Genomic DNA, 8,998 nt, shown 5'->3' on the forward strand with positions numbered 1-8,998 from the left:
CAGTCTTCATTGATTGCACATTGCACCAGTAAGAGCAGAGTGTGAAGGTTCAATTAGCAGGGTAAGAGCACAGTTTTGCTCAAAATATTGAAATGCACACAACATTATGGGTGACATACCAGAGTTCAAAAGAAGACAAATTGTTGGTGCACGTCTTGCTGGCGCATCTGTGACCAAGACAGCAAGTCTTTGTGATGTATCAAGAGCCACGGTATCCAGGGTAATGTCAGCATACCACCAAGAAGGACCAACAACATCCAACAGGATTAACTGTGGATGCAAGAGGAAGCTGTCTGAAAGGGATGTTCGGGTGCTAACCAGGATTGTATCCAAAAAACATAAAACCACGGCTGCCCAAATCACGGCAGAATTAAATGTGCACCTCAACTCTCCTGTTTCCACCAGAACGGTCCGTCGGGAGCTCCACAGGGTCAATATACACGGCCGGGCTGCTATAGCCAAACCTTTGGTCACTCATGCCAATGCCAAACGTCGGTTTCAATGGTGCAAGGAGCGCAAATCTTGGGCTGTGGACAATGTGAAACATGTATTGTTCTCTGATGAGTCCACCTTTACTGTTTTCCCCACATCCAGGAGAGTTACGGTGTGGAGAAGTCCCAAAGAAGCGTACCATCCAGACTGTTGCATGCCCAGAGTGCAGCATGGGGGTGGATCAGTGATGGTTTGGGATGCCATATCATGGCATTCCCTTGGCCCAATACTTGTGCTAGATGGGCGCGTCACTGCCAAGGACTACCGAACCATTCTTGAGGACCATGTGCATCCAATGGTTCAAACATTGTATCCTGAAGGCGGTGCCGTGTATCAGGATGACAATGCACCAATACGCACAGCAAGACTGGTGAAAGATTGGTTTGATGAACATGAAAGTGAAGTTGATCATCTCCCATGGCCTGCACAATCACCAGATCTAAATATTATTGAGACACTTTGGGGTGTTTTGGAGGAGCGAGTCAGGAAATGTTTTCCTCCACCAGTATCACGTAGTGACCTGGCCACTATCCTGCAAGAAGAATGGCTTAAAATCCCTCTGACCACTGTGCAGGACTTGTATATGTCATTCCCAAGACGAATAGACGCTGTATTGGCCGCAAAAGGAGGCCCTACACCATAATAATAAATTATTGTGGTCTAAAACCAGGTGTTTCAGTTTCATTGTCCTACCCCTGTATTTCAAGCTTTTTTTATTTGATAAATATGGCTTTTAGCTTATGACAAGCCAAAAACATGCAAATCAAAAAACATGCAATCATGAGAAAAACCGATGATTCGACAGTTGGCCAGCAGAAAGTCACTGACACCCTCCACAGGCTTAAAGGATCATTGCTATACAACCTGGATGCTCACATAGTGCTGTGTCCAAGCATTTTAATGGAATGTTTAGTGGAAGGAAAAGTGTGGTGGAAAGGTGCACAAATAACAGGAATGACTGCCTTGAGAGGACTGTGAAGCAAAGCCAGTTTAAGAGTTTGGAGGAGATTCACGACAAGTGAAATGCAGCTGGAATCAGCGCTTCAAGAGTCAACACAAAGAGACATATCCAAGACATGGGCTACCACTGTTTCCTTTGTTGTGTTAAGCCAATTCTGAACCAGAAACCTGGATTACAGAAAAATGGACTTGGTTGTTGCTCAGTGGTCTAAAGTTCTCTTTCTATTTAGAAAACTAAGGTCACACATTCTGAAGATAGAACAGAGAGGCAGAGAATCCAGGTTTCTTGAGGTCCAGCATCAAGCTTTCACAGTTTGTCATCATTTGGGGAGAGATGTCATCTGTTGGTGCAGCAGTCTACCAGGAAATTTTAGAGCATTTCATGCTTCCCTCTGCTGCCAAGATTTATGAAGATGGTGGTTTTATTTTCCAGCAGGACTTGGCACCTGTCCACACTTATCCACAATATCTGCTTTAATGAGCACGGTATCATTGAGCTGTATTGGCCAGCAAACTCACCTAACCTAAACCTCACAGAGAAACTATGGAGTATAGTCATGAGTAAGATGAGAAACACCACAGCCAACAAGGTAGCAGCCTGGGCTTCCTTAACACCTTAGCAGAACCACAGGCTTGTTGCCTCTATGTCATTGATGAAGTAATCAATGGAGAAGGAGCAAGTATTGGGTACATTTAGGACATGGACATAGGCTGACAATTCTGTATTAAAGAGTTTTTTAGTGGTCTTATGTAACATTCTAATATAATGAGAAATTTAATTTTGAGTTTTCATTGGCTGTAAGCCATAATTATCCAAATTTACAGATGTAACCAATTAAAATATATCACTCTTTATCTGTATGGGTGAATGTCACTATTCTGACTTATTGAAATCAAGTTTTAGATTATTTCAAATTTAATTTCAATTAATTCAGTGTATAAATACAACTTAAATAATTACTTATGTACAGTACTGTGCAAAAGTTTCAGGCAGGTGGGAAAAAATGCTATAAACAAAGAATGCCTTCAGAAATATAAATGACTGTTTATTTTTATCAATTTACAAAATGCTAAGTGAGCGACCCCAAACATACAGCTACAGTCATTAAGAATTATATTTAGCGTAAAAATGAACCAGACTTACTGGAAGTGATGGTATGGCCCCCACAGACCCCTGATCTCACCATTTTGGACTGTGTCTGGGATTAGATGAAGAGACAGAAGGATGTGAGAAAGCCTCCATCTACAGAAGATCTGTGGTTAGTTCTCCAAGATGTTTGGAACAACCTAACGGCCGAGTTCCTTCAAAAACTGTGTGCAAGTTTACCTAGAAGAATTTATGCTGTTTTGAAGGCAAAAGATGGTCACACCAAATATTGATTTGATTTAGATTTCTCTTTTGCTCATTCACTGCATTTTGTTGATTGATGAAAATAAATGATCAACACCTCCATTTTTGAAAGCATTCTTTGTTTACAGCATTTTCTCACACCTGCCTAAAACCTTTGCGCAATACTATATATATATATATATATATATATATATATATACAGGTCCTTCTCAAAATACAGGTCCTTCTCAAACAATTAGCATATTGTGATAAAGTTAATTATTTTCCATAATGTAATGATGAAAATTTAACATTCATATATTTTAGATTCATTGCACACTAACTGAAATATTTCAGGTCTTTTATTGTCTTAATACGGATGATTTTGGCATACAGCTCATGAAAACCCAAAATTCTTATCTCTTAAAATTAGCATATTTCATCCGACCAATAAAAGAAAAGTGTTTTTAATACAAAAAACGTCAACCTTCAAATAATCATGTACAGTTATGCACTCAATACTTGGTCGGGAATCCTTTGGAAGAAATGACTGCTTCAATGCGGCGTGGCATGGAGACAATCAGCCTGTGGCACTGCTGAGGTCTTATGGAGGCCCAGGATGCTTCGATAGCGGCCTTTAGCTCATCCAGAGTGTTGGGTCTTGAGTCTATCAACGTTCTCTTCACAATATCCCACAGATTCTCTATGGGGTTCAGGTCAGGAGAGTTGGCAGGCCAATTGAGCACAGTGATACCATGGTCAGTAAACCATTTACCAGTGGTTTTGGCACTGTGAGCAGGTGCCAAGTCGTGCTGAAAAATGAAATCTTCATCTCCATAAAGCTTTTCAGCAGATGGAAGCATGAAGTGCTCCAAAATCTCCTGATAGCTAGCTGCATTGACCCTGCCCTTGATAAAACACAGTGGACCAACACCAGCAGCTGACACGGCACCCCAGACCATCACTGACTGTGGGTACTTGACACTGGACTTCTGGCATTTTGGCATTTCCTTCTCCCCAGTCTTCCTCCAGACTCTGGCACCTTGATTTCCGAATGACATGCAGAATTTGCTTTCATCCGAAAAAAGTACTTTGGACCACTGAGCAACAGTCCAGTGCTGCTTCTCTGTAGCTCAGGTCAGGCGCTTCTGCCGCTGTTTCTGGTTCAAAAGTGGCTTGACCTGGGGAATGCGGCACCCGTAGCCCATTTCCTGCACACGCCTGTGCATGGTGACTCTGGATGTTTCTACTCCAGACTCAGTCCACTGCTTCCGCAGGTCCCCCAAGGTCTGGAATCGGCCCTTCTCCACAATCTTCCTCAGGGTCCGGTCACCTCTTCTTGTTGTGCAGCGTTTTCAGCCACACTTTTTCCTTCCCACAGACTTTCCACTGAGGTGCCTTGATACAGCACTCTGGGAACAGCCTATTCGTTCAGAAATGTCTTTCTGTGTCTTACTCTCTTGCTTGAGGGTGTCAATAGTGGCCTTCTGGACAGCAGTCAGGTCGGCAGTCTTACCCATGATTGGGGTTTTGAGTGATGAACCAGGCTGGGAGTTTTAAAGGCCTCAGGAATCTTTTGCAGGTGTTTAGAGTTAACTCGTTGATTCAGATGATTAGGTTCATAGCTCGTTTAGAGACCCTTTTAATGATATGCTAATTTTGTGAGATAGGAATTTTGGGTTTTCATGAGCTGTATGCCAAAATCATCCGTATTAAGACAATAAAAGACCTGAAATATTTCAGTTAGTGTGCAATGAATCTAAAATATATGAATGTTAAATTTTCATCATGACATTATGGAAAATAATGAACTTTATCACAATATGCTAATATTTTGAGAAGGACCAGTCCAGTATATATATATATATATATATATATATATATATATATATATATATATATATATATATATGAATCTAAGTAAACAAAAAATGTCAGATGATCGCAAAGGTCTTGAGTCAGTGGTGGACAGTCAGCTCATTTTAATAGCGAATTAGTCCAGAGTTGAGTGTCACCTTTAGCAGAGGGCATGACCGTCCTTGGAGAAGAAGTAGACTACAAAATGTCAGGATGCTTACCTGAACAACGGGTCTGATGAGTAAAATGCTGAAGCTGTTAACAAAAATAGGACAGAGCAGATTGTATTTCTAGAGGTAGATCCTTCAATGCTTGCAGCAAGACATTGCATAATCTTCTAGAAGTCTGTGGTGAAGAGTGTGAGTGTTTTTTTCTTTTCCAAAGCCGTCTGTTGAGGCAGCAGCATTGGGGCAAAGTGAACAAAATGATGAAGAGAGCAGCCTCTGTTGTCAGGACTGCTCCACAGGCCCTCGGGCTGGCTGGGAAAAGATGAATGTTGCACAAGCTCCACTGAACCATTTCACACAACGCACTGATCAAACAATACAGTGTCTTCAGATCAACCCTTCTTCAACTCTACTAAAAGAGGGTCATCATAGAAGGTCATTTCTGTCTGATACGTTTCTGTCTTACAATGACTCTGAGGCAGGAAGAGGGACTTCTCTGCTGAGTGGCTGTAATGTATATTAATATTTTTGTAATTTAACACACTTACACATTTTTTAAAATCTAAAAATAGTTTTATTTCTCTACCTTATTAAAGCATTTATGCATGTTCTGAATTTCATTTTCATTATCTGTCATTAATAAACATAAAAAGTTGTGTCCTTTGATGCAATCTGAACATAACTCCTTAAGAATTTATTCCACATCATCTTCCTTTCCTGCCTCTCCAGATACCTTGGTCTTACTAGTACAGATTTCCCCTGGTTTAGTCCTACCTCTTCATGCATGTCACCATGCATGTTCCCAGTCTACATCTGCCTCACTTAACCATGTTGTGCCTCAAGGTTCATTTCTCTGTCCCCTTCTGTTTACTATCTGCTTGCTTCCCCTTGGTCAGATCATCTGCCCCCATGGTCTTGGCTTTTTTTCTGTGCTGGCATTACACCTCTGTATATCACTACCAAACCCTCTACCCAGCTCCCCTCACAATCACTTGTTGCTGTTTAAATAAAATCATAACATGGATAAAATCTAAATGACTCAAGCTCAACGGGGTCAACACAGAACTGTTGGTTGTGTCTGCCAGCATCAACATCAATTAGCAGAACCCCAGAAAACTGGAGTTCTGCTAATTGATGTTGATGGTTACTCCATCTCAAGATGTTTGCAACCTGGGTGTCATTCTGGAATAAACACTTTAATTCCCCGCTAAAACACCAAGGCAGCTTTTTTCCCTACTTGAAAAACACTGTAGACTTGGATAACTCTAACTGACTCTAGCAGGGACCTTCATCCATGCCTTTGCTTTAAACCAACTCAATTACTACAGAGGGTTCTGTTTGGGATTTTCACCAAATCCCTGATCGGGTTCCAATATGGCCCACAGCATGACACAACCTCCACCACGTTTGAACGATGAGATGCTTTTGTGTCATGGGCCCAAACTCCCCCACACCACACTCTTCTCTTGCCATTACTCTAGAATAAGATTCCAACAACACAATAACTGTCGCCCCATTTCTAACTTACCTTTCATTTCCAAAAGGCTAGAAAAAACAGTTGCCACTCAAATTCATATCCAGTTGACCCAAAACGCTTTTTATGAATAAATGCAGTCTGGTTTTCGCCCCTGCCACAGCACAGAAACTGCCCTCCTAACGACCTCCTCATGGCTGCCGACTCTGGTTTACTCAGCATCCTCATCCTTCCTGATCTGTTTGCTGCCTCTCATAAAGTGTCTCACACAATTCTTCTCAATAGACTGGCTTCCATTGGCATTATCCACAACCCACTCGAGTGGTTTAGACCTTATTCCTCAGGCCACACTCAGTTCATCCAACTGGAGTCCTTTAGATCACACCCCCCTCTTCTGTTTCATCAAGTGTGCCGCAGGGCTCTGTCTTAGGGCCTCTTCTCTTCATCATTTATCTCCTTCCTGTTGGCAATATTTTCTGTAAATTTAACATCAGTTTTCATTGCTTTGCAGAAGAGACTCAGCTCTACTTTTTAATCTAAACTTCCAAATCTAATTCCAAACTACTTCCTCCCTCCTGACTTGCTTATCTGAAATAAAATAGTGGTTCATGTCCAGTTTTATTAAACAGTGACAAAACTCCTCATTGGGACCAAATCTACACCATCCAAAGCTGGCAGTTTTTCCATTTCCATCGATGGCCCCCTGTTTTCCCCTCCTCTCAGGTTAAGAGTTTGGGTTTCACTTTTGGCAGCTCAATATCAATTCAGGCTCGCATCAGTAATATCACTCGGTCTGCTTATTTTCACATTTCACTTCCATCCTGGTTCACAGCCTTGTCACCTCTCGCATTGATTGATCATCTCTTTAATTTTATTGCATTTTTGCAAAACTGTTGCTGTATTGTGTGTCTTTTATTGTACTGTGTCCTTAAAGGCACCTGAAAAGTGCTTTGAAATTCAATGTATTATTATTATTCTTAAGACGTTGCTTTGGTTGTAGCTGTTTTTAATTTAGAAAAATGTTTTGGCTTATGTGATATTAAATCATTTTTATTTTGCATATTTCAAAGTTTGTTTTGAATGTTTAGTAATAAGAGCAAAACGTTGTTTTGAGGACAAAACCCCATCTGTTTGCACCAAACAAACACTGTACAGGAAATTAAATTCTAAAATGTTTTCTCACTTTCACTTCCCACACACTGCAGCATTTGTTTTCAGCAGCTCGTATGCATCACTTTTCATGTTAACATGTAGGCAATTAAATGTCAACCAACCAAGTGTTTCCTTTGAGAAGATAATTAAAAGTTCATATTAATGAGTTCCAGGAAAGCAGGTGTTTGTTCCAGTGGGTGATCTGTATAATGAGTAAGCAATTATTTCAAGATCATTTAAATTAAAAATAAAAGTTTATTAATTTAATAAAGGGTATGAAATAAGATGGATGATCCAAATGATGTTGAAATGATGAAATTTTAAGTTGTACATTTTAAGTTATTAACACATTCATTGGAGGAGAGTGTAAATCTAAAAGCCAACTAAAGATGCATCTATTCAGCTATTTTTCTTTTTATTTTAGTTCTAACAACTATTATATTAATTATGTACAGTCTTAACATTAGTGTTTTTAAAAATGGTGCCAAATCATTTTACCTTTACATATATCTCAAGTTTTCTCCAACTAATCTAATCTACACAAGTGCTTTTCCATAGTTTCTCATTATCTATAACTGATTGATTTCTCTGACTTTTAGTTCCTCAATGTTTTATCACCATTAATTATTGTTTTATCTGCCTGTTTACTCAAGTTCATCATTTCATTGTGTTTGTCTCCAGCGGTTAAATGTCTGTTTTTAACCTCTGTAAAGCACTTTGTGTTACACTAGAATGTATGAAAAGTGCTCTATAAATAAAGTTCAGTTGATTTGTTTAATCAAACATGCAGTCAAGAGGCCCATGGTATCTCTGGAGAAGCTGCAGAGATCCATAGAGAATCTGACCATAGCACAACTATCAGTTGTGCACTCGACAAATCTTTCCTTCATGGAAGAGGGCAAGAAGAAAGCAATTTCAGAACGATACAAATAGGTCCCATTTAAAGTTGGACCCAAGCCATGTAGGGGACACATCAAACTTATGGAAGAAGGTTCTCAGCTCAGATAATACAAACATTAAACATGCTAGCCTGCATGCAAACATTTTGTGTAACATAAAACTAACATTGTTCATTACCCTAAACAAATTTTCACCACAGTCAAACATGGTGGGAGCAGCATCATGTGCCAGGGATGCTTTCTCTAGAAGGAACAGGGAAGCTGCTCAGAGTGGATAGAAAGATGAATGAAGTTACTGTAAATACTGGAAAAAAAACTGTTATGCCCCTTTTCCACTGGCTTTATTTAGGCGGTGCAGCGCAGCTCCACTTGGTTTCGCTCTACTGGTACGGTTCCAGTTGTGTTTCCACTGACGCTGGCTGGAGTTATGGTGGCTGAAGCCCCGCCTCCAGCCGTCATTGTAGAGTGCTGTGCTGCTATTAACGTCACTTTGTGACATTGTCACATTAAAGGAATCTGGGTAAAGTGATAAAAACAAACAAAAAATAGAAATAAAAATAGAAAATAAGAACATAAATAAACTAAATCCTAATAACGTTTTCATTATTGTATATGCATGCATGTCTTACATATGTTTTTATGTCTAAAAAAATCCACTGGGATAATT

Source organism: Girardinichthys multiradiatus, chromosome 19 (genome assembly GCF_021462225.1).
Source record: "Girardinichthys multiradiatus isolate DD_20200921_A chromosome 19, DD_fGirMul_XY1, whole genome shotgun sequence".
NCBI lineage: Eukaryota > Metazoa > Chordata > Actinopteri > Cyprinodontiformes > Goodeidae > Girardinichthys > Girardinichthys multiradiatus.